Consider the following 27,701-nt stretch of genomic DNA (forward strand, 5'->3'; position numbering starts at 1 on the left):
TAAGAGATTCCAACTGTTGATTCCCATTTCTTCTTTGTACACTAATAAAGTTATTCTATCCATGTGGATATTCCTTTGGCCTTCTCTGTGACAAATATGAAGTTTAGTAATCTTGCTATGGCATATTTGACTTTTCATCCTGAATTGTTCATCTGTGCAAGTCACACAGTGGTCTAGATTTTTTACTACCAGCCTCTGGCACTTCTCTTGCTCTTTTTCCATTATTAAAATATAAATTAATTTTTAATTTTTTTATAAATTAAACTAAGCATTTCATGCAATTTGGTGATATGCAAATAGGAGACATTATCCAGTTTTGAGAACTATTGTGTTAGGCATCTACTAAGCTTGCCTTAATTGTTATCACCTCCTGGTATCTATGTATTTGTAATTTTCTGCCCTTCAGTAGGGTCTAGGATTACTGACTTGCTTCTAACAAATTGAAATGGCAGACATGATGGAATGTTCCTGCCTAGATTACGTTACAGGCAGACTATGGCTTCCATTTTTTTATGCCCACTCTTGCTCTCTTACTGGCTCTGAAAGAAAGGAAGCTAACCTGGAAAGAGCACAAAAATAGTCTCAAGTTGATACTCTCAGTCCAGTAGCCCACAGGGATTTAATCCTGCCAACAACCATGAGCTTGAATTTGGGAACGTATCCTCTCCCTGATGAGAACAAGCCTTTGCTAATTAATGCCTGATCACATATTTACCAGAGAACTTGAAGCAGAGGCACTTAGCTAAGCCATTCAGGGATTCATGATGTATAGAAACTGTAAAATAGTAAATGTTAGGTGATTTCACTAAATGTTGAACAATTATTTAATTATCAACATAAAACAAATACTGCCATCAAAAATTGTTAGTTTTTTGGAGTTCCCACCATGGCGCAATGGGATCAGTGGCATCTCTATAGCACTGGGATGCAGTTTCAATTACCAGCCCAGCACAGTGGATTAAGGATATGGAGTTGCTGCAGTGGTGGCATAGGTGGTGACTATGGCTGCAATCTGATCCCTGACCTGAGAACTCTGTTTGCTGTGGGGTAGCCAAGAAAGAAAAAAAATTGTTAGTTTTTATTGTTGAAAATTATAATGATGAATGAAAGGGACAATTGGTGAAAAGAATCACATGCCATCTTGTTTTTTCCAGGAAGATAGTAAAGGAGAGGTTTTCACTTGTCTAATCTATCATTTCTATACCTCCTGGCAACCATTAGATTTAGTCCTAAAAACTTCTCATTGTAATTCTTTTTATTCTTTTTTTTTTTTTTTGGCTGTGTCTGAAGCTTGCAGAAGTGCCATGGTCCAGGAATTACCTTTAACCACTAGGCCACCAGGAAAATCCTCTCATTGTAATTCTTGTTACATTTAAAAAAGGTCATTGTAACATATTACAATCAACAAATAATACCCATTGAAGACATACAGATGGCCAAAAGGCACATGAAAAAATGCTAAACATAACTAATTATTAGATACAAATCAAAACTACAATGAGTAACATGTCACCCTGGTCAGAATGACCATCACCAAAAAGTCTACAAATAGTATATGCTTGAGACAGTGTGGAAAAAAAGGAACCCCCCTTCATTGCTGGTGGGAATGTAAATTGGTGCAGTGACTACGGAGAATAAAGATGTTCCTTAAAAAATTAAAATACAGTTACTATATGATACTGCAGTCCCACTCCTGGGTACATAACTGGACAAAACTCTAATTTGAAAAGAGATACATTGCAATGTTCAGAGCAGCACTATTTATAATAGCCAAGACATGGAAGCAATGTGAATGTCCATTGACATATGAATGGATAAAGATTGTGTGTGTGTATGTATGTATGTATACGTGTGTGCATATATATTATGGAATATTACTCAGCCATAAAAAAGAAAATACTGTCATTTGCAGCAACGTGGATGAAGCTAGAGCTATCACACTAAATAAAGTAAATCAGAGAAAGACAAATATGACATGCTATCACTTATTTGTAGAATCTAGAAAAAATATAAAAAGGAACTTATTTACAAAACATAGACTCACAGACATAGAAAAAAAATTTGTGGTTGTTCATATGGTGGCTCGGTGGGTTAAGAACCCAACATAGTGTCTGTGAGGATGTGGGTTCAATCTCAGGTTTCCCTCAGTGGTTTAAGGATCCGGCATTGTTACAAACTGCAACATATGTCACAGACACAGTTTGGGTCAAGTCCTGTAGCTATGGTGTAGGCCAGCAGCTGCAGCTCCAATTTGACCCCTAGCCTGGAAACTTCCAAATGCTGCAGGTGCAGTCCTAAAAACAAAGAAAAAGAAAAAACAAATTTTTGGTTACCAAAGGTGATTGTGGGGGAGGGGAGGAGAGATTAATTAGGAGTTTGGGATTATCATATACACACTACTACATATAAACAACAAAGACATACTGTATATCACAGGGAACTATAGTCAATATTTTGTAATAACCTATAATGAAAAAGAATTGGAAAAAATATATATATTATATACATGGATATGTATATCACTGAATAATTTTGCTGTACATCTGAAACTAACACAATATTGTAAATTAACTATACTGCAATAAAGAAAGAAAAAACATTTTTAAAAATAGCTATCATGTCTATGCTAGTTTTCCTTATATTTTTTGTTTTTACTATAATGAATCAAATTTTTAAGAGAAAATATCAACATATATTTTGTTCATTGTAGTTCAGCTTCACTCATTTTCTACAGAATATACTTTTATATGCATGTGGTTTTTAAAAACAGACCAATGTAAAGGTTCTTTTCCAAGCTTGGAAAATTTTAATTATAGCAGCCCTTTCTTAAGGTAAACATTATTGACCACTTTCTTCTTTTGTGGGTTCTTTTTTTACCTGTTTTACTTATCTGTTGCACAAATCACCTCAAAACCTGGTGGAAAAATAACTATTTATTTGCATGATTCTGAAATTTGGGCAAAGATCATTTTTGTTTCACACAGTTGGCTTGGGTCACTCTGGCTGGGGTCACTCGTGTGGTGCATTTGTCTGGGAGTTTGATTAGAGCTGAAATATCCAATATGCCTTAGGTCACATGAAATGTGCCTCGGTGGCTATGCTTGGAACAGCTGTGGCCTGTACAGGAAACTCTTTTTCTCTGCTTGATTTCTGTATCAGATTAGCCAGTTTTTGTGTTTCTTTCTTTGTTTTTTGTTTTTTTGGCTACCCTGTGTTATGTGGAGGATACCAGGCTAGGGATCTAATCCTAGCCACAGTTGTGACCTTCTGTAGCAACACCAGATCCATAACCCACTGTGCCATGCCAGGGATCAAACCTGGGTCCCACCAGCAGCCCTAGACAACACTGATTCCACTATGCCACAGTGAGAACTCTTCTAGAACTTTTTACATGGTACTTCAAGGGCTCCAGGAAATTGAAAAATGAAGCTTTTAGGCTTCTATAGAGGAAAGCATGGAAATAATTTAGAGTCAATTTCACTACATTCTATGATAAAGATAAATTCCAAGGACAAGCCAGGCTCTGAAAAGGGAAATAGACAGGATCTCTGGATGGGAAGAGTGACATCTGCATTCAGAAATGGTGATTATCTTTAGGAATTTTATCTCACATGGTATCCAGGAGTTTTCAGCTTTTGTTATGTGATGCCTAGGTTATAGTGTCTAGAAAGAAAGATTTGGTAATAGGCAAATGTTGCTGAACTTAAAATAAATATGTGTCACACACACTTCAAATGGAAATCAAATGAAAGTTAGCATTTACCTGCTCTGTAGATTTTATGACCATAAATCCTAGAAAAGTTAGAAGAGAGTGAAACATTTTTAGATAGAGCAAGGGATATTAAATCCCAAAATAAACATTATCTGAGTGGCCGAGGAGTCAGCAGAAACTTTAAAGTTTTGTGGAAAAAGACCATGAAAGGAAAGAATTGAGAAAAAAACGTAGGCAAAGCTAATCTTTAAAGAGTTAGAACAGTGCCTGCCTCTATACTTGAAACAACTGAGAAGAGAGGCAGTTTCCCTGTCAAAAGATATTAATAAAAGAAGTAGCTACATGGTATGTTCTAGAGATTTATGGTCCACGTTATGATTTTTTGAACCCCTGTTGCTTCTAGAATTATATGGTATTCACATTGTTAAAAATACAGTGGAAGTGAGATAAACTGTGTTTGTAATCTTAAATTTTTGGCTTACTTTAAAATATGAAATCTTATCTTATTTTTGGAGGAGGATTGAGGAAGTTGCTATCAGTGAGTGAAAGTAAATGGAAGGACTTCCATTAAGTACTTGAGATAGGATATAATGTGCACATTATAGTTGAGGGAATTTGTGGAATCCTGGTATCAAACATACAAAAAGCAACACTTTCCAGAAGCGACATTAAGACAACAATCTTAGACGATTTTAATTGTATCCAAAACCTATACTTTTTCTGCAATATTTATTTTGCATATTAATTGGAATTAAACCATCTTTAATCACCTAGTACATAATTCTGTACTAAAATGTCAAACAATTTATGAAGGAATGACATTAAAAGATGTTTTTATTTATATATTTTAACACTTCCATTGAAATATAATTTTACATATTAAAATTCATGTTTAAAGTACATGAGTCAATGGTTTTAGTATATTTAGAGTTATGCAACCATTACTATAATTTTAATATAAAACATTTTCATCAACCCCAGAATAATTCTGGTATACCTTAACAATCACTCACTGTCACTACCTACCACCCCACACCCAAGTCTAGGCAACCACTAATCTTTTCTCTGATCTCATAAATTTGCTTTTCCTGGAGATTTCACAAAAAAATGTCATGAGTAATATTCTCTTAGTGGATTCTTAAACCTAACTCTTTATTACTGAATAGTATTCTGTTGCATGGCTGTATCACATTTGTTTTATCCCATTCGGTAGTTGATGACAACCAAATTGCTTCTGCTTTTGAGTATTACAAATAATGCCGCTTTGACCACTCATGTATGTGTTTATGTGTGAACATATATTTTCATTTCTATTGGCTATATCTAGGAGTGAAATCGCTGGGTCATATGGTAACTCTGTACTTAACATTTTGATGAAATGCCAAAAATTGTTTTCCAAAATGACTTCATCATTTTACATTCTATCTGCAATGGATGAAGATTTTAATTTCTCAGTATTGCCTTGCTATTATCTATCTCTTTTATGATAACCTTTCTTCTAGAATTGAAATATCTCATTGTGGTTTTGATTTTTATTTCCCTGTTGCCTAATCATCTTGAGCATCTTTTCCTGTGCTTCTTAGGCATCTTCTTTGAGGAAATTTCTATTCAGATTCTTTACCAAATCATTAATTGTGTTAGTAGTCTTCACTTTTGGGTTGTAAGTGTTTACATATTTTGATTGTAAGTCCTGTTGAATATATATGATTTGAAATACTAGCATTCTGTGCATCAGCTTTTAACTTTCTTGGTGGTGTTTTGGGTACAAATGTTTTAAAATTTGATTTAATCCAATTTATTTTCCTTTGTTGTTTGAGATTTTGGTGTCATACCTAAGAAAAGATTGCCTTACCCAATATTTACTCATGTGTTTACTTAAAAGTTTTAGAGTTTTAGCTCTTACATTTAGTTCTAGGATGAGTTTTGAGTTAATTTTTATGTATGGTCTTAGGTAGGGGGTCCAGCTTCTTATTCTTCTTTTTTTTTTTTTTTTTTGCATGTGGATATCCAATTATCCCAGTACCATTTGTTGAAAAGACAGTTCTTCCCCAAATTGAATTGCTTTGGCACACTTGCTGAAAATCGATTGGTCATAAATGTAAGGGTTTATTTCTGAATGCTGAATTCTATTTCCTTGATCTATTTGTCTGTCCTTATACTAGTACCACAGTCTAATTACTATAGTTTTCCATGTTTATTCTTTTTAAGGAGTGTGTTAGCTATTGTGTAGCTCTTACATTTGCATATGAACTTTAAAATCAGACATTTTCTGCAAAAAAGGCAGTGGTCATATTTATAGGAATTGTGTTGAGTCTGTAGTTCACTTGGAGTAGTGCCATTTTAATAACATTAAATCTTATCCATGAATAAGATGTCTTTCCATTTATTTAGATCTTTATTCCTTTCAACAATATTTTGCACTAATCAGTGTACTAGGTGTGCATTTCTTTTGTTAAGTTTATTCAAAGTATTGTATTTTTGTTAATGTTATTGGAAATGAGGTTATTTCTTTAATTTAATTTTTATGCTTTTTGTTGTTACTGTGTAGAGATGCATTTGATTTTTTAAATTTTGATCCCGTATCCTACGGTTTACATGAACTTAATTATTAGTTCAATAATTTTAGTGAGGTCCTTAGCACCTTAGCATTTTCTGCATATAAGATCATGTCCTCTATAAATAGTGATAATTAATTTCACATCTCACTGTTTTTTTTGTTTTGTTTTGTTTTGTTTTAGTGCCGCACCTGTGGCATATGGAAGTTCCTGGAGTAGGGGTCGAATTGGAGCTGTAGCTGCTGGCCTATGCCATAGCCATGGCAATGCCAGATATGAGCTGTGCCTATGACCTAGCTCATGGCAGTGCCAGATCATTAACCCAGTGGTCGAGAGATTGAACCACATACCCATGGATATTAGTCAGGTTTGTAACCACTGAGCCACAACAGGAAATCCTATAGCTTAATTTCTAGTTTTGATGATGTTTATTTTTTCTTGAAAAATTGCCATGGCTAGAGCTTCATTTTAGTATTGTGTAGAAGTGGTGATAGTGGACTTTCTTATCTAAACCCAGATTTTAGAGGTGAAGTCTTCAGTTTTCACTGTGAACTATTATTTTAATTGTGAGATTTTTCATAGATACCCTTAATTGGGTTGTAGAAGTTCTCCTCTATTTCTTGTTTGCATGTGTTTATATTGAAAGGATATTGATTTTGCTAAATTCTCTTTCTGATCCTGTATTTCTGTTAACACGGTATATTACATTGATTGATTTCTTAAATTTAACCACCATTTCTTTCCTCAAATCCCACTCGATAATGCTTTATAATCCTATTTATATGTTGCCGAAATTGATTTGCTAGGATTTTACTGGAGGTTTTTACATTTATATTTGCAGGGCATATTGAAATATAGTTTTCTTATATATCTATAGTTTTATTTTCTTATATATCTTATAGTTTTCTTAGCCTAGTTTTGGTATCAGTTTTGGCTTCATAAAATGATTTGGGACATGTCCCTTCCTGTTCAATATATTTTTAAGAGTTTGTGGAGAATTGGTATTTATTTTTCTTTAAATGTTTACTATGTTGCCAAGGAGGTCTGAACTTTTCTTTAGGGAGAGTTGTTTGTTACTAATTCAAACTTTCTCTCTGTTAGAGTTCATTCAGATATTATAATTCCTTTTGATTCAGTTTTGGTAGATTTTCCTTTTTTTAAAAAAGAAATTTTTAAAGTTCATTTAGTTTATTTATTTATTATTTTTAGCTAACAGATGTTCCTAGTATTTCCTTATCTTTTTTTCTGTCTAAATCTGTAGTAATTCCTCTTTTTCCTTTCATAATCTTAGTAATTTGAGTCTTTCTTCTTTTTTTCATGATCAGTCTAGTAAAATTTTGTCAATTTATTGACATTTTCTTTTTTTTTTTTTTTTTTATTTTCCCACTGTACAGCAAGGGGGTCAGGTTATCCTTACACGTATACATTACAATTACATTTTTTCCCCCAGACTTTCTTCTATTGCAACATGAGTATCTAGACAAAGTTCTCAATGCTATTCAGCAGGATCTCCTTGTAAATCTATTCTAAGTTGTGTCTGATAAGCCCAAGCTCCCAATCCCTCCCACTCCCTCCCCCTCCCATCAGACAGCCACAAGTCTCTTCTCCAAGTCCATGATTTTCTTTTCTGAGGAGATGTTCATTTGTGCTGGATATTAGATTCCAGTTATAAGTGATATCATATGGTATTTGTCTTTGTCTTTCTGGCTCATTTCACTCAGGATGAGATTCTCTAGTTCCATCCATGTTGCTGCAAATGGCATTATGTCATTCTTTTTTATGGCTGAGTAGTATTCCATTGTGTATATATACCCCATCTTCCGAATCCAATCATCTGTCGATGGACATTTGGGTTGTTTCCATGTCCTGGCTGTTCTGAATAGTGCTGCAATGAACATGCGGGTACACGTGTCTCTTTTAAGTAGAGTTTGTCTGGATAGATGTCCAAGAGTGGGATTGTGGGGTCATATGGAAGTTCTATGTATAGATTTCTAAGGTATCTCCAAACTGTTCTCCATAGTGACTGTACCAGTTGACATTCCCACCAACAGTGCAGGAGGGTTCCCTTTTCTCCACAGCCCCTCCAGCACTTGTTATTTGTGGATTTATTAATGATGGCCATTCTGACTGGTGTGAGGTGGTATCTCATGGTAGTTTTGATTTGCATTTCTCTTATAATCAGCGATGTTGAGCATTTTTTCATGTGTTTGTTGGCCATCTGTATATCTTCTTTGGAGAAATGTCTGTTGAGGTCTTTTGCCCATTCTTCCATTGATTGATTGGTTTTTTTTGCTGTTGAGTTGTATAAGTTGCTTGTATATTCTAGAGAATTAAGCCCTTGTCAGTTGCATCATTTGAAACTATTTTCTCCCATTCTGTATGTTGTCTTTTTGTTTTCTTTTGGGTTTCCTTTGCTGTGCAAAAGCTTTTCAGTTTGATGAGGTCCCATGGGTTTATTTTTGCTCTACTTTCTATTGCTTTGGGAGACTGACCTGAGAAAATATTCATGATGTTGATGTCAGAGAGTGTTTTGCCTATGTTTTCTTCTAGGAGTTTGATGGTGTCCTGTCGTATATTTAAGTCTTTCAGCCATTTGGAGTTTATTTTTGTGCATGGTGTGAGGGTGTGTTCTAGCCTCATTGCTTTGCATGCAGCTGTCCAGTTTTCCCAGCAATGCTTGCTGAATAGACTTTCTTTTTCCCATTTGATGTTCTTGCCTCCCTTGTCAAAGATTAATTGACCATAGGTGTCAGGGTTTATTTCCGGGTTCTCTCTTCTATTCCATTGGTCTGTCTGTCTGTTTTGGTACCAGTACCACACTGTTTTGATGACTGTGGCTTTGTAGTATTTCTTGAAGTCTGGGAGAGTTATGCCTCCTGCTTGGTTTTTGTTTCTCAGGATTGCTTTGGCAATTCTGGGTCTTTTGTTGTTCCATATAAATGTTTGGATTGTTTGTTCCAGTTCTGTGAAAAATGTCCTGGGTAATTTGATAGGGATTGCATTGAATCCGTAGATTGCTTTGGGTAGTATGGCCATTTTTACAATATTGATTTTCCCAATCCAGGAACATGGAATATCTTTCCATTTCTTTACATCTTCTTTGATTTCTTTGATTAAAGTTGTATAGTTCTTGGCATATAGGTCCTTTACCTCCTTGGTCAGGTGTATTCCGAGGTATTTGATTTTGTGAGGTACAATTTTAAAAGTATCGTATTTTTGTATTCCTTTTCTAATATTTCATTACTGGTATACAGAAATGCAACTTACTTCTGAATGTTAATCTTATATCCTGCCACTTTGCTGAATTTATTAATCAGTTCAAGTAGTTTTGGGGTTGAGTCCTTAGGGTTTTCTATGTATAGTATCATGTCATCTGCATACAGTGATAGTTTTATCTCTTCTCTTCCTATATGGATGCCTTTTATTTCTTTTGTTTGTCTAATTGCTGTGGCTAAGACTTCCAAAACTATGTTGAAGAGCAGTGGTGAGAGTGGGCATCCCTGTCTTGTTCCAGATTTGAGTGAGAAGGCTTTCAGTTTTTCTCCATTGAGTATTATATTTGCAGTGGGTTTATCATAAATGGCTTTGATTATATTCAGGAATGTTCCCTCTATACCCACTTTGGCGAGGGTCTTGATCATGAATGGATGTTGAACTTTGTCAAATGCTTTTTCTGAGTCTATTGAGATGATCATATGATTTTTGACTTTTTTTTTAATGTGGTGTATGATGCTGATTGATTTGCGTATGTTGAACCATCCTTGTGAACCTGGGATGAACCCAACCTGGTCATGGTGTATAATTTTTTTGGTATGTTGTTGGATTCGGTTGGCTAAGATTTTGTTGAGAATTTTTGCATCTATATTCATCAATGATATTGGCTGATAGTTTTCTTTTTTGGTGGTATCTCTGTCTGGTTTTGAAATGAGGGTGATGGTGGCCTCATAGAATGTCTTTGGGAGTATTCCTTCTTCAACCTTTTGAAAGAGTTTAAGGAGGATGGGCACCAATTCCTCTTTATATGTTTGATAGAATTTACCTGTGAAGCCATCTGGTCCTGGACTTTTATTTGTAGGGAGTGATTTTATGACCTCTTCAATTTCATTTCTAGTGATCGGTCTGTTCAGTTGGTCTGTTTCTACTTGATTCAGTTTTGGCAGGCTGTAAGACTCTAGAAAATTGTCCATTTCTTCCAGATTGTCCAACTTGTTGCCGTATAGTTATTCATAGTATTCTCTTATGGTTTTTTGTATTTCTGCTGTATCCGTTGTGATTTCTCCTTTTTCATTTGTAATTTTGGTTATTTGGGTTCTTTCTCTCCTCTTTTTAGTGGGTCTGGCCAGGGGTTTGTCAATTTTGTTTACCTTTTCAAAGAACCAGCTCTTGGTTTTATTAATTTTCTCCATTGTTTTTTGAGTCCCTATTTTATTGATTTCTTCTTTGATCTTTATAATTTCCTTCCTTCTGCTGACTTTAGGACTTTTTTGTTCTTCTTTTTCTAATTCATTTAGGTGGAGGGTTAAGTTGTCAATTTGGGATCTTTCTTCTTTTTTGAGAAAGGCCTGGATTGCTATAAATTTCCCTCTGAGCACTGCTTTCACAGCATCCCATAGATTTTGAGAGGTTGTGTCTTCATTATCATTTGTTTCAAGGTAGTTTTTAATTTCCTTCTTGATTTCCTCATTGACCCATTGGTTTTTTAGTAGCATGTTGTTTAGTCTCCATGTAGTAGGTTTTTTCTCTTTCTTTTTCCCATGGTTGGTTTCTAATTTCATGGCATAGTGGTCAGAGAAGATACTTGAGATAATTTCTATGCTCCTAAATTTATTGAGATTCACTTTGTGTCCCAATATGCGGTCGATTCTTGAGAATGTTCCATGAGCATTTGAGAAGAATGTGTATTCTGATTTTTTTGGATGTAGTGTTCTGAAGATATCAATTAAGTCTAACTTTTCTATTGTTTCCTTTAGGATCTCTGTTGCTTTATTGGTTTTCTGTCTAGAGGATCTGTCCATTGATGTGAGGGGGGTATTTAGGTCTCCTACTATGATTGTATTCTCATCAATATCTCCCTTTATGTCTGTTAATATATTTGTTGTATGTATCTCGGTGCTCCTATATTTGGGGCATATATGTTGATGATAGTAACATTCTCTCCTTAGATGGATCCCTTAATCATTAAATAGTGTCCTTCTTTGTCTTTCTTTATGTCTTGTTTTAAAGTCTATTTTGTCTGATATGAGCATTGCAACTCCTGCTTTTCTGTCTTGTCTATTGGCGTGAAATATTTTTCCCCACCCCTTCACTTTCAATCTATATGTATCTTTTGTCCTAAGGTGAGTTTCTTGTAGGCAGCATATTGAAGGTTTTTGCCTTTTTATCCACGCAGCCACTCTGTGTCTTTTGATTGGGGCATTCAGTCCATTGACATTTAAGGTGATAATTGATAGATGATTATTTATTGCCATTTGAACCTCGTGTTCCAGTTGATTCTATGGTTCTCCATTCTTCCTTTCTTTTTTTTTTTTTTTTTGGTTGGATGTTCTCCTGTTATTATCTGCTTGAGTGTATTTTTTTTTTTTTTTTTTTTTTGCAAATGCAATATTTGGTTTTGGCTTGTGGTTGCCCTGTTTTTTAAGTATGCTAACCCCTTCCCATAATTGTATGTTTTAGCCTGATGGTCCTGTAAGTTCAAACACTTCATTACTATATTAAAATTCAGAAGAGAAACATACAAACAAACAAAAAGGGTTATTTACTTCCTAACATCCCTTGCCCACATTTTATGGTTTTGATGACTCTTTTTTATTTTTTTCTTTTTAATTTTATTTTGTTTGAAGCATGTTCATGATTAAATCTGTATGCTGGCTTATTTGAGTGACTGCTCTCTGATTTCAGTTTCCTCAGTCCTAGTTCTTCCTCCTCTACTTTTTTTTTTTCTTTTCCTTTTTCTTCCCTTTCCTTCCTTTCTTTTTGGTTTAGAAAAGCCCTTTCAATATTTCCTTTAACCTGGGTTTTGTGTTGCTGTATTCTTTAAGGTTTTGTTTGTTGGAAAAAATTTTTATTTCCCCTTCTATTTTAAATGATATTCTTGCTGGATAGAGTATTCTAGGTTGCATATTTTTTCCTTTGAGCACTTTAAATATCTCTTGCCATTCCCTCCTGGCCTTTAGTGTTTCTGTAGAGAAATCAGCTGATATTCTTATGGGGGTTCCCTTGTAGGTAACATTCTGTTTTTCTCTTGCTGCCTTTAGGATCCTCTCTTTATCACTAACGTTTGCCATTTTTATTATGATGTGTCTTGGTGTGGGTCTGTTTGGGTTCAGTTTGTTTGGGGCCCTCTGTGCTTCTTGTATCTTGAACCCAGTATCCTTTAGATTTGGGAAGTTTCCATCGATAATTTCTTCAAATATATTTTCCATCCCCTTATCTTTTTCTACTCCTTCTGGAATTCCTATTATGCGTAGATTGGCCCGCTTTATATTATCCCATAGGTCTCTTATATTGCTTTCCAGTTTTTTGATTCGGTTTTCTGTCTGTTGACCGGATTGAGTGATTTCCATTATTCTATCTTCCATATCACTGATTCGTTCTTCTGCATTATTCATTCTGGTTTTTACTGCCCCTAGTTCAGTTTGCATCTCTGCAAATGAACGTTCTAGTTTTTCTTGGCTCCTTCTTATATTTTCTAGTTCCTTTCTGAGGGTATCTGCATTCCTGTTCATATCTTCTCTTAATTGCTTCAGTATTTTCACTATTTCTCTTTTGAACTCCAGGTCTGTCTGACTGCAGAGATCTGTTTCATTGCTGACTGTTTTAGGTGAGTTCTCCTGTTGGTTTGACTGGGGGTGGTTTCTCAGCTTCTTCATCTTGCTTGTTGTCTTCTTTCTCCTGAGGGAGTTGTACTCTCCGTTATTGGGCAGTGTTTGCCTTGTCACTGCCGTGGAATATTTCCTGAGGGCTGGTGTTGTTGGTCAATCTTTTCTGAGGCAGTGTGGCTTTTCTGGAGTGTTGATGGGGCTAACAGTGTTTCTTTGAAGCAAAGGAGGGCTTCCTGAGGGCAGACAGGACTGGGAGGTCCACACCACGATGGTAGCAGATTTCACTTGGTCATGCAGAGCTTGCTCTGGTGTTTTTAGGCTGTGAGGTTCTTGCAAGGGGTTGGCGGTGTTGGGCAGCTGTTCCTCAGGAGTGCAGCACCCCCTGGGGGTTGGAGAAGCTATCTGGGTCACTGAGAACCTAAGAGGCTCTTCCCTAGGGTAGCCCAACTCAGAAGGACAGCCTGAGAATATAGGCGGATCTTTTCACAGTCCGGCCGAGCTTGTTGCAGCTTTTCTGGGCTGCAGGGGCTCTTCCAGGGGGCTGGTCGTGCTGAGCAGATATTCCGTGGGAGTGGGGCACCCCCTGGAGGCTTTGGTGAGTAGCAGGGCCACTGGAAACCCAAGGGGCTCCTCCCCAGTGCAGCCTGACTCAGAAAGACTGTCTGAGATCTTTTCCCAACTCGGCCAGGCTTGTTGCAGCTTTTCTGGGCTGCAGGAGGTCCTGCCTGGACCTGGCAGTCCTATGCAGCTGGTCCACTAGGTCTCAGCACCCCCTGGGGGCTTGGGTGGGTAGCAGGGCTGTTGGAGATCCAAGAGGCTCCTCCCCAGGGCAGCCTGACTCAGAAAAACCATCTGAGATCTTTTCCTGACTCAGCCAGGCTTGTTGCAGCTTTTCTGGGCTGCAGGGGTTCCTGCCTGGACCTGGCAGTCCTATGCAGCTGGTCCACTAGGGCACCCCCTGGGGGCTTGGGCGGGTAGCAGGGCCATGGGACCCAAGGCTCCCCTGGGCAGCCCGACCAGGACGTCTGAGACCCACTCGGCAGGCTGTGCACCTTCGGCTGCAGGGTCTGCTGGATCTGGCAATCCTATGCAGCTGATCCACTAGGGCACCCCCTTGGGGCTTGGGCGGGTAGCAGGGCTGTTGGAAACTGAAGAGGCTCCTCCCCAGGGCAACCCGACTCAGAAAAACCGTCGGAGAATTAGGCCGATCTATTCACGGCCTGGCTAGGCTTGTTCTAGCTTTTCTGGGCTGCAGGCCTTTTCTTGGGGGCTGGTGGTGTTTGGTGCTGCTCTGTGGAAGTGTAGCCCCTCCAAAGGGCAAGCAGGCCTGTGCAGGGACAGCCCCTGCAGTGGTAGGCTTCAGGCAATTGTTGAGGCCAGCCCTCCTGGTTGGCAGGCAGCGCCAGGTCCGGTGAGAGCGTAGGGTGTGGCGGGGGTGGGGGGAGAGGATGCACTGGGAAGCACAGCTTTCTGCTAGCTAGCGGGCCTGTAAGCTTGCTGTGGCATGGGGGGTATTCTATGGGGACCCACCCCTTCTTCTCTCCCCTCCCCAGCACAGGCGCAGACCAGGCTCTTCTCCCAGGTTCCCTCTGATGAAGCTTTCCACTTCCCCGCCCCTAGAGTATTGTTCCCTTCCTCTGAGACAGCTTTGTTTTCTAGTCTCCCAGGCAGTCTCTGCCCTGTCAAATGGTTTCTAGACCTCCCAAGCAGTTTCCGCTCCACCCCGCCCCCACAGCCCGTTCTCAGGGTCTAACCTCTGGAGCCGAGATCTAGGTGCCCAGCCCCCATCCAGGCGTCCCCCGTCCCTTTCCCAGGGACTAACCTCTGGAGCCGAGGTCTTGGTGCCCAGCCCCCACCCAGGCGTCCCCCGGCCCTTTCTCAGGGACTAACCTCCGGAGCCGAGGATTTGATGCCCAGCCCCCACCCAGGCATCTCAATTTTTGGTGACTGTGCCCGTAGTTCAGATGGTCCGTTGGGTTCTTGATCGGATTTTCTGTACTCCAACTTACTGCTACACTCTTCTCTGCATCTGGAGATTCCTCCGGTTTGTTTGATCTTTCCCCCGGTAGGTGACTTTCCAGGGTGCGGGATCCCTTTCTCCTCCGCAGTTCCCTTTCGGGAGTGCCCGCCTGCTCGGATTCACCTTCTCTCACTCTCCTCTTTTCTCCCATTCAGCCCAATAATGTCACGAACTTCTTGCCGTTATTGGAGTTTAGGTTCCTCTGCCAGCGATTGGTTGCTGTTCTGTGCGAGTCATTTATTCTGTAGATGTGCTTTTTTTGTTGTGTTTGTGAGAGAGGGCGAGCATGTCCCCCTACTCCTCCGCCATCTTGTCCTCTCTTTTATTGACATTTTCAATATGTCTCTTTTTTGTTTCATTGATATTCTTTACTGTATTTTATTTTTCTATTTCATTTATTTTCACTCCTTGTTATTACTGCCTTCCTTATCCATGCTTTGAGTTTAATTTTCTCTTCTTTTTCTAATTTTTAAGGCATGTTTACTTAGTTGCATTGAGTATATTTTGATATTCAGTGTTTTTATTTTTATTTATCTCCCACATATTTTCTAATTCATTTACTTTGAAATATTTTCTAATTTCTCAAGTGATTTTTTTTCATTCACCCATTAATTATTTAGGAGTTTGTATTAAGTGTTTAGGAGTTTGATTAATTTAGATCTATTTGTAAATGTCCTAAATTTCCTTCTGTTATTGAATTATAATTTAATTATACTACATTTGAAGACATACTTTTTATGATTTAAGGGTTTTTTTTTAATTAATTGAAGCTTGTTTTATGGCCTAGCATATGGTCTTTTCTGTAGAAAATTCTATGTGCACCTGAGAAGAATGTGTATTCTGCTGGTGTTGGGTGAAGTGTTCTGTACATATCTCTTATTTCTAGTTTATTTATAGGATTTGCAAGTCTAATATTTCTTTGTTGATCTTCTATTTTTTTTTCTGTCACTGAAAGTAGGCATAGTGAATTCTCTAGCAATGTTTATTCATTTTCCATTTTGTTCTTCAATTATTAGCTTTTGTTTCATGTTTTGGCAGATTGTTCCCATTTACAATTTGAAACAAATTAAAAACACAACATGCTAAAATATATGTAACAAAGCTAAAAGTTGTTCAGTGGGCACTTTATGGATAAAAATATCGAGTATATTTTATGGATAAAAATATAATGAACATTTGGTTTGATTACAATGTTAGTTCAAAAAATGTTAGTTAAATAAACTACAGTTGTTCCCCCAACCCCATGGCTAGATAATATACATCAGATTGGAGTGTTAAATTTACTCCAACTAATAAAGTTTTCAAATTATGTCTGTTAAGTTACCTTTTTAAACATGAATTGTTTAGATATTATTTATAGCAATGATATTTTTTAATTAATTTTAAATCTAATTTAAATTTTAACATAATTGTTTGCACTAGTTTGGACATAATACCAACTCTGTCTATCACAGTCAAACAAATGAATCAACATACCTGTGCACTTGAATCACTGTATTAGTAATTTTCTTCTATTGCTAAAGTATATTTCCCTCTTTTAGGTATATTTAGGGCATGGAACTATGAAAAATAGTCATATAGTAGAATAAATACCACTTAGACAAGATAATTTATATTAGTGATTATATTATTTACAAGAAAATTATTTTGAAAACTATGAGATCTAATAAAGCCAAAAGAAAGTGAATCATTAAAATAGAGGCTGTGTACTAGTTACATAAATAGAGAACAATGACAAAGTAACATCAGAGGTGATTTACAATTTGCTAAAGACTGGGAGAGTGATAAGCTAGATCAAAACACTGAATTTGGGATGAGTTTTTGCATGTGTTAAAGGAAAAAAAAAATAAGTATAGATTCTTGCCACATAAAACTGTCAGCTTGAAAATACACTGCTTGCTTGGTCAATCACTTGGATAGCATTACTCTGTGATATAGTAAATTTAGAAGCTATCTCTTAGGGCTTTTGAAATATAACAAACAAAACATTCAGTAATTTTTATTTTTATATGTTCAATCAAAGAAAACTATGATGAAATTCATTTAATGTTGGTTATAGATAGGAATATAATATTCTTTTTTATTTTAATGATTTTTTTACATTATAAGTTTTGCTAAATAATAAAATCTTATTCATATTTTGATACTACAAGTAGCTCTCAATTCTTTGTAAAATTTAGAAGCAGGAGAAATTAATTCAGCTATTAGGCCAAAATGATACTCATGTTGCAACAGAAGAAAGGGTGGGGGAAAAAATGTAATTGTAATGTATACATGTAAGGATAACCTGACCCCCTTGCTGTACAGTGGGAAAATAAAAAAAATTATTAAAAAAATTTTTATTTTATAGGCATTCAGTTAAAAACACACAAGTACAACAATAAAATCAAATAAATCATATTTTAACATTTCTTTTTGTTTCCCAAATTCTGTTATACTTTGCACAGAAAAACTATAGGAAATATTAATGTGTCAGTTTTATCAGTTAATATGTATTTTAACATTCCTTAAATGATAGGACTTTACTAGCTCTTGGAATAATTGCATCATAAATACTTATTAACTGGTAGAGAAAATACTGGACATATGTACATTTTATAGTATGTCTCTTACTTTGGATAGATGTTTTGGAAATAAACAGCCTGAATATTTGAAATGGACAGAAAGAAAATGAATCAGAAAACTCTGAAGAAAAACAGTAAATATTGTGGTCTACTGAATATGTGAATTATACTTGAATAGCTTATCAGAGGTGTGTCATAGATTCATGTCATGCTGATATTTCATTTTTCTCTTCATTGTGTGAACTGAAATGTTCTCTGTATATAAATAGCTCTGTAGTTTGTCTCTGATAGCCACAGTCATTTTGCGACTCTGAAAATTAACTCTCTACACAACTAGAAAATATGGATCCCTAACTGGGAGCAGAAAAATACTGTTTATTATTACTCCATCTATCCCACTTTACACATTGGAGAAATCTGCAAATAAAAGTCAACAGTTATAGTAGCTTTATGATTCCCATATATACAAGCTTGATCTGAGTCAGAAAGACAAGATCATACTCAACACTTAAATATTCCACAATTTAAGATGCCTGTCTTTAGGACAGATTATGAATTTTAAAACAATAAGATTTGACTTGCATGCTTTACTGAAAGTTTCCTTAAGAAATAATGTCCTTTTTACCAATGATTTTAGGTGTTGAGGGGACATACGCTCAGAGAACAATTTGTGGTTAATGTGTTTCTGTGGGTAAAATCCCACTGAGAAGTTCTCTAGCTAACTTGCTCTGGGTTGTGTTCCAACTTAGTTTAAGGGACTTTAGGGGACACATTCCTGCTGATTCCACTGTTCTTTCCTGTCTTCCTTTTTTTTGTAATCTTGACCCAAAAACTATTTTAAGTGATGTCTGATTTGGCTTCCTGTGGTTCTCAAATGTTCACTGACAAAGGGTTATTGAAAGAATGTGTGACTCTCCCTTTCTTTTCTTGAATTCAGAGTTTCTGATGGTGATATTAATGCGAAAGGGTCATCCACAAAGAGACAAAGAACACTAATGTTGTAAGGCTTCTCAGCTCTTCTCCTTTATCACAGTTGGGGACTCCAAACCATTGGGATCAAATATCTTCTATCGCCTCCTTGAAAACATGAGCTTCGTGTCATCACTGGTCTGTAGGCTGTGAGGCTTATTCCTAAAGTATTCCTCTCTCTGTGTAGTCCATCAATGGAAAGCTATAGAACTGTAAGATTTTAGGGCTAAAGGGCACCTCACAGGTCAAATAGTCCAACCCCTTTACTTTATAGAGTTATAAAATTGAAGCCTATGGTGAGCAGGTTATTTGTCCACAGTGTGGACAAAGGTACAGAAATGGATGGGAAAGTAGTATCTCTGTCTCCAACACGGGGACTCCACACTGTACTTGTATTAGTGCTACTTTTTCCCATATTTCCTTAATGCCTTCCTATTTTATTAAACCTTGCTTAGGTCTAGAATCTTCTGATTTGATAACTGTGTCGAAGAGATAAGTTTTAACACTAAGGACTCACTAAACAGAGGTTTAAACTACAGGAAATCTAAATATATAAAAATAGTTTGTTTTTCTGAATATGTGATATTGCCAGTTTTGTTGTCATATCAAGCAAAAATGGTAATGGCTTTTATCCAAGTCTTTGGTGAAAACAAAGTATACTCTTTGGTAGATCATTATAGAAATAGTGAATATAGTCTCTCAATGAAGGAGATCTACCAAAATTGGATTTATGACTCATTTAGTTTTTAAAATAAATTTAGGCTAAAAAATCACCCTTAGGACCTCTGAGGGAAAAAAAAATCAAAATCTTTAATTGCATTGTTCATTAAGATATCTGTGACTTGAAAGCTAAATGGCTTAGTATGAGTCACATAAGTAATGCCTTTTGGTAAATTATGCATTTGTAAAAATAACTTAATAAATTCTTCCCATTGGAGTAGCAACACATTTTAACTGAAGGGAAAGCAGAAGTCAAGGAATAATGTGTTTTATTTTGGTGGTAGACACAAACATACCCATTCTGAAGGAGAGAAAAGGATGAGAATCTTCTTTTTTGAGATATGATGGAAAAGAATCAGAGAACTAAGGAGGAAGTTTGGGCAGTAAGTTGTTTTCCTAAATATGTTCAAAGGCATGCAAAGGCCTTTAGAGATATTTAGTCCAAACTTCCTCTAAAAAAGGATGGAAGTAATATTGATTTAGTCTTGGTTTAAATGCTTTCCATTAAGATGAATCTAGTTCTTAGTGAAATAGTCTTTTCAGTTCTTAGACAGGATTTTATATTCCATAGATGAAGTGAAAATCTTTGAATATATGCCTTGTCCTTTTCTATAAATTTTAAGTTAAACTTCCAAAAGAGTATTTTCAACAGTAAGGCCAATTTCCATTTACATATGATAATTAATGAAACTGAAAATATTTCAATATTCCCCGCTAAAAAGAGATATTTTTCATTATTACTCAATATACATCTGTCACCATTTTCATTTATTCCCTCTGATCATTTCTAAAGCTTTATGACTTTGATAGCTTTATGATAGTGACTACTTAAAAGGGAAACAAGTGAAAAATAGTATATTCATATATAATCAAATTTTGTCTTTATTATAATTGATATATTCACAGTGAAAAAAAATATTTTTCAATTATTGCCTCAGCTTATATGAAGGATCGTGGAGAATTACATTTTTTAAAACTACAAAATTATTGCTTATCAGAAATTGTATAGTGTAAAATATATCAATTTTTTAAAATTTACATTGAAGAATGCTTTGTCATGTATTAGTTTTTCAAATTTTCTTATTATAATTAAGTGTTCTAAGTGTGTAGAATAATAGTTGTTATATTTAAACATTTATATTATTTCAAAAGCAGTTCATACTGGTACAATGTAAGGACAGTTAACTGAATATTCTAGGTCACATGCATTTTTGTTGGAAGTAATGTTCAATCTTCGAAATGTGTGTGAAGGGGCAGAAAGTCATATGGATGATATTAATGCTTTGATCTCTTTGGAATCTTTCTGTAAAATGTGATGACCTGTTCAGGTCTCCAAAATTTTCTCCACACCCTTGACACTTTTTGAAATTAAAGATCAAAGATTTGACTACTAACATCTGGATATCTAGGACAAAGATTCATGCAAATGAGGGTAAGATCAGAAGCCATGCTCTCAAGAAAACTGACTCAAGTCCATATGAGCCTATGAACATTTCCTAGCCAGGTAGAATAAAACTTTCCTAACTTTGAAATCCATTATCTCCTTGGTTATTAAATTTAGACTGCATAAGAATCCCATCAAGTGCTTGTATAAAAAGCAAAATTCCTGATCTTTTTTTGGCTCACATTTTGGGCTCTATAGTGAGATCTATAGAGTAGCACAAAGCCCCATATTCAGAAGGGCCTCCAGGCTTGAATTAATTGTTCTACTTCACCATCTTGAATTTGTTAAGACTTTTATTTTGAACTAATGTTTAAAAGTTTTCTAAGTGAAGTCCAATGGGACAAGTGAGCATATGCATTACCAAAGAATATACATGCATATAGCATTTATGATGCTCCATGACATAGAATTCTGGTGGTTCCATTCCATGGTGCTTGGGCGTTCAGCCAGACTCAAAGTGAATACAAGGTTAGCAGGTTACATCTACAAATAAGCAGAGGAACAAGGACCCCTGAGATGGGTTTGTTCAAATTTCCTTCATATAAGAACTTTTTTTGAACATAAAGTAGACAGTGGCATTCTAAGAAACATGAACAGTCTAAAAAGTTATATCTTTTCTTACCTTTGTGACTTCTCTGTATTGTCCAACCACTTATGTTGAAAATGGTGACATGGAAGAAAAGGAAAGATGGACAACCTATGGTTTATTTCCTTTGTCTTTTCTTATTCAACACTAAGCCTAAGGTGGAAAGTGCTGACAGAGGAGCTCCTGTTGTGGCTCAGTGTGTTAAGAACCCAACTAGTATCCATGAAGATGCAGATTCAGTCCTTGGCCTCACTCAGTGGTTAAGGATCCAGTGCTGCTCAAGCTTTGGCATGGGTCACAGATTCAGCTTGGGTGTGGTGTTGGTGTGGCTATGGTGTAGGCCCATAGCTGCACTTCCAATTTGACCCCTAGCAGGTGTGGCCCTAAAAAGAAAAAGAAAAAAAAAGAAAAAAACTGCTGGCAGAATATGTTCTTTTCAAGAAATGAAATAACTGAGTTAGTTTTGTGGAGTGTTTAAATTTTCTAGTGAGAATGAAATGCATAGAATACACTATATTAACGAAAATTATGATTTTAATTCTATATACACATTCAATGTCCTTTAAACTGACATTACATAACATAAAAATGAACATAAAATTCATGCTAATATTTTAAATTTGAAAATTTTCTTTAACACATTAAAAAGCAAACAGAAAACATGACTATGTGACAGAGAAGGTCTACAGCACAAAGAAAAGGATGTATATTTTTCTATTTAATGGCATTCTTTTTCCTTCTTTTAAATCCAGGGAACCCATGTTTTCATTTTGCACTAGACACTGAAAATTACTCTGTTTCAAAAGATCTGGAGTGATATTGGACATCTTCATGTTTAATAATCTGTGGTGGTTGTTAAACAGAGAACACACTGACCCTATACCTCTCATTTGATTCCTGTGAAATATAGCATTGTATTATTATTTGTGTTTACATGAATATAGCTCAGATCACATAAGATTGCAATGCTCATCAAAGTAAGACATATACTTTAGGTATCTTACAGTATTTAACTATCTTCCATATGACATCTTTTTAGAAAATATTTTTTAATTTGGAAGATTATAAAGTAACATCTGACAAGAGTCTAACAAAGTAGGAGTAAATAAAACAATTTTAGCAAAAAGATTACATTTAGAAAAAAATTGTAGTACATTTTGACTACCATGACTTATTTTTGTATAGTATCCATTAAAATTACAGAGCTAAAACTAAAGTCATTTCCATCTATAAATTGTATAGATAAAATATTTAAATTATTCATAATTAAGAGAAACTATTGAAGGCATATGTATATATTAATGTTTTAAAATAAGATTGTCTAGATGAACTTTAGAGGAATAAACTATTTCTAAGTAAAATTTTAATGTAACTTACTAAATTAAACAATTATTGGCAGAACTCTTCTCTCAAAAGGGAGTGCAGAAGAGATAAGCTCCATCCATCAGGCTTCAGCCAGCTTCCCTATCTACAGCCTGAAGTGCACAACCAAAGGAGAAAATGTTGAGATTTCAAATAATTTAATCAATATATGGTCAGTATCGCCAAGATCTTTTTATGAGGTTGAAAATATACATACTGCCTTTCAATTTAAGGTCCTGGGAAGACTGGGGGAATGATTGTGACCATTGCTAGGATATTAAGATGTTAAAGCATTTTAAAAATAGGCCTTTTATTTTTTAGAAAATATTTAAATAAAATCAAAACCAATGACTGCCTGAGTCACCTGACAATGAATTTCATTTTTTTTAAGTTTATGAAACAAGTGCATAAAAGTTTAGTTAGTTTGGAGTTTTGCCATCTAATCTTTACAGAATGAAATCTCTAAGGACAGTTACTTAACAAATGAAAATGTGTGATGTTAATAAATTTAGCAGCCCTTTTACTTTCTTTTTTAAAATTTTCTTAGATTATAGGTGGTTTACAATTGTGTGTTAGTTTCAGGGGCACAGCAAAGTGAATCAATTATGTGTATCAATATGTATATCCATTCTTTTTCAGATTCTTTCCCCATATAGATCATTACAGAATATTGGGTAGTGTTCCCTCAGCAACCATTTTTTAAGACATCTGGTGAAGTGTTGTATACATGAATGCTCCATAGGATCTAATCATTAAAGATTACATATGGGCTTTAGTCCTGTGGAAAAGCTGATCTGAGTAATATGAGGTTGATGGGTATGAAAACCCAAGTACTTGTAGTATTCTAGGCCAGTTATCTGAGAACTAAGGAGGACTTCAATGGTAGTTCATAATTACTCATCTGGAGCTGTTCCAGTCCATTATTAAAATTCCTGTTTAAATATCAGCATAACTATGGTTAGACAAGGCAGATGAAAGTAAGTTTATGCCTATAGGTGTGCTGTCAGTTAATAGCCCCAAACCTATAGTCCTGAGAAAACTGGGCTATTTTATTTGGGATTATATTCAGAAAACAAAACTTGGATCAAATGTACTTAACTTTTATTAATCTTTAATTTCATAGGGCCTCTCTTGAACCAAGACTATAGTTATACTTTGATCAGTGTAATTAAGTAGTTTTAAAGTTGTAATGTGATTTTGTGAAGATACCTGACATCCTCAAGCAGTAGTTTCTTTTGTGTGCAGAGTGTGCCTAAATTTCACCACAGAGGGTTTTTGAGTAACAGTGTATGTAAATGAGCATGTTTCACATATATCATGCTGCATAATAATAATAATCATTGGAACTTTAAGGAATTGTGGTGAGGAAAAATTTTACATTCTGATAATTTAATACAACACTTTTCTTATTGTGTATCAACACAGGTTTTTTGAAAAATTTTCTTAAAAAATTTACTGCCATTATTACGTATACATTTCTTTGTGTTAAAAATCTAGAAAAGATTTTATAGTCAATTTGTTGAAAAAGCTTGACATGGCATTTTTTGAATATGATGGAAGATAAAGTTCATGGTGGAGAAAATTGGTCATGAATATTTGAGATGATCTGAAGTAATAAAAACATTGATGAATCCATTATTGTGCTCCCCGTCCTGTGAAGGAGAGCTGGGTAGCCATATAGAATGCTCTCTTGCACCACAGTTCAATTTCTATTGAAAATGAAAGTACTGACCTTGTCAACAATGGACATACACATTTTCCCTTGCTTAGTAAGAATAAGATATTTAGGCTGTGAAATTCAGGACTATTTCAGAGGAGTGAGATTTCAGTAGTTCTCATTATTCGTTCTCTTCCCTCCTTGTGTCCATGCATGGTAATCATGGTATATGAACCATGTTTGTTGATTAACAGGTGTTTGCCTGCATGCATGCATATGCAACATATCCAGTTCAATACTTCATTAAAGGAAAACTTATTTAAAAAATGCTTTCATCGTTGTCCTAATTTTTTAAAAAGTCCGAAAGGACAGTTAGTCAAATAGACTAATAATAAAAGTGATCTAATCATGGTTCAAGTTGATATGCTCCCCTTGTAACTTCATCTTTTGCCTCCTATTGATTCAATCATTCTAAAAATAATTATTGATCAAATATGAATTGTTTCAAAAACTATTATTTTCTTCTTTCTATTATTGTTATGACACTTCACATCATCCCATGGAGAAAATGAATGAGAGAAGAAATTTTAAAGAGATGATGTTCACTTTTGACCTAGTATACAAATATATACAGTAAGTAAAAATCTGGAAATGCCTTTTTAGACACTAAAGGGACATCTTGCCCTGAGCAAAAATGACATGCCAGATTTTTCTTATAAAATTATACAACATGACATCATTCATCTTTCTCCCCTCTTTCATGATCCTGATAATTTTTCCAGGCACCGTTTGATTTTACTAAGTATATATTTACTCCATAACTATCTATAGCAAAGGAATATGGGTAGCAATATAGTTGATACATGAAGTACAAGACATTCTCACTTGCCCTTTCCCAGTTGTGCTGGCACTTGCTGACAGTTGTAAAAACTCATTATTGTCATAAGCAGAGACAACTCCAAAGGCACTCAGGGAATAGATGTATGCTATAACAATAACAAGGTGTCACTTTAAAAAAAATACTTTTCAGCTTAGGGCTACATTTAAACCTTCAGGTACAGTTCATGAAACTTATAATGTGGGAGAGTGAGTACTGGTGGTGTCTTTGAGAGTCTCCAGGGAAAATGACTCTGAGCTATTGATATCATTATTACCATCTTGCTAACTGAATCACAGTTAGTGCCTTGGTTATTACACCTAAGGGAATGACTTACTACCCTCTAGGTTGAAATAAAGGACAAAATGAGATTCTTCCATGGTAGGGAGGTGTAACAAATTCAGGACACACAAAGGAAAAGACATTTTATTCAATGTTTTAAAAATAGAGAACTAAATTAATCTGAATATGCCCTCCTCCATTTAGCCATATAAATTAATTGAGCATACACATTTCAACTAAAATGAATGCACATGGAAATCTTTGTACAGTTAGCTACATCTTGCTTCTAAAATACATTCATGTTTTATTTTTATAGAAATTCAACAACAAAAACAGAACAGGCAAGAAGATTTCACATAAAAGCCGAGTTTCAGTGGAAAATGAAAGAAGGTTAACATGCCACAATCTGCATCATTTTTTTTAATCTCTCATTCAGTTGAGTTGTAAAATTCTAAGATGCTATTGCAGTAATTCAAAGAAAGTAAAAGTAATATTGATGAAAACCATTTTCATTTTTATTGACTCATAAACATTAAAGTGTACATGTTTAGACTTCTTTTCAAACTCTATAAGTAGAACTGAATGTTCTAACTTTAAATATCTGGAAAAGAAGTATAAATTGTATGCTACACTTGAACTTGAAATATAAAATGGCCACTGTGTTTCGATGGTGAAACATTCAGTCCTTTGATAATACCCTATTTTGCTGAGGAATTGTATTTTCTACTCCTTTTCCTGATGTGACTAAATTTTTTTATTTGTTTCCTATTGTGACCCCATTTATTTTTAAAATAAGTATTAAGTGACATATATGTTTTCAGCAGTTCAATATGAAATAGGCAGAGGAAACCTATGACTCCTCAAATTCAATTCATGGCATGTGATTTTGTATTTATTTGCTAAATTGCTATGGTCTGAGACATGGTTAAAAGATGAAAATTTACTAGGACAGTGTTCTTAGGTACTTTCCACATAAATCTTAATGAATAAGACTTTTAAAACAATTGAAATATGTTTAAAAATAATTAAACTGGGACACTATAGGAAGGGAGGTACTTGGATGAGTGCTTTTGACTGGAACAGATGACCATTCGACTTGAAGTGTAAACCATGTCGAATAAAAGCAGCTGTGCTTGATCATTTACTCAGTGCTGGAGGCAATAATCAAGTTCCTCAAATCAATTACACTGTCAAAGAGTGATGGCTGGGAGCAGATGCTTTATCAGCAAACCTGTGTATTTTGTATTAGTTTGTCCCTTTGTATTTTTAGACATAAATCTTTAATGGAAAGTTTGTGTTCAGACAACATTCTCTCCTCCCTCCAGGTGTTGACAACACAATGGGATTTGTGAATTTTGAACACCTGAGGGAAAAATTATCATATGAGTAAAAATTGATATTATTACATTCTTTATAAGAGGACTTAGACTTTAAAAAATTTCTCTTCACTTCAAAGTAAAGGAGTATTTGGGCAGACAGTTTAGGACAAAAATATCTAAATTTTATCAAATTGTATTTTATATCATATGGATATAAATATAGATAACTGGGAATGTTGATCAATTTTATAATACATAGTCATACAAATATATATTTTATATGTAATGTAGATATTATTAGCAAACACTGGTAATTCTTTTTATAGCTCTTTATAAGAAATCAAGAATGCTGTATTTTGACTTATGTCACATTAGAAATAGCAGTATTTTTCTGTTGATTTTCTAAGTAAACACTCATTTTTTTTGAAAGAGGTCAACACGAACTTAATCAAATTGTTTAGATAATATATTATCCAGTATTAATTAGAATGACATTTTTTTACTGTATTTTTTGATTTTAGATAAATATGTACTGCTAAACAATGCAGAGAGAGGATAAAATGGACATGAAAGTTAGTGATTACAGTATGAATTTAGCTCTCAACAATCATGTCCTCAAGAAATACAAAACTTAATAGAAGTTATTTTCTTATAGAAAATATTAGAACTTATTTTCTCATCTCTAAACTATTTCAAGTTGATAGATAACATGACGCCAAAACTATGAATAGTTCATATAGTGAGATATACTTGAATCACATAGTGAATAGGAGCATGGCTAATGGATTTTATTGTATAAAATGTGATACAGTT

Source organism: Sus scrofa, chromosome 2 (genome assembly GCF_000003025.6).
Source record: "Sus scrofa isolate TJ Tabasco breed Duroc chromosome 2, Sscrofa11.1, whole genome shotgun sequence".
In the NCBI taxonomy this organism is placed as follows: domain Eukaryota; kingdom Metazoa; phylum Chordata; class Mammalia; order Artiodactyla; family Suidae; genus Sus; species Sus scrofa.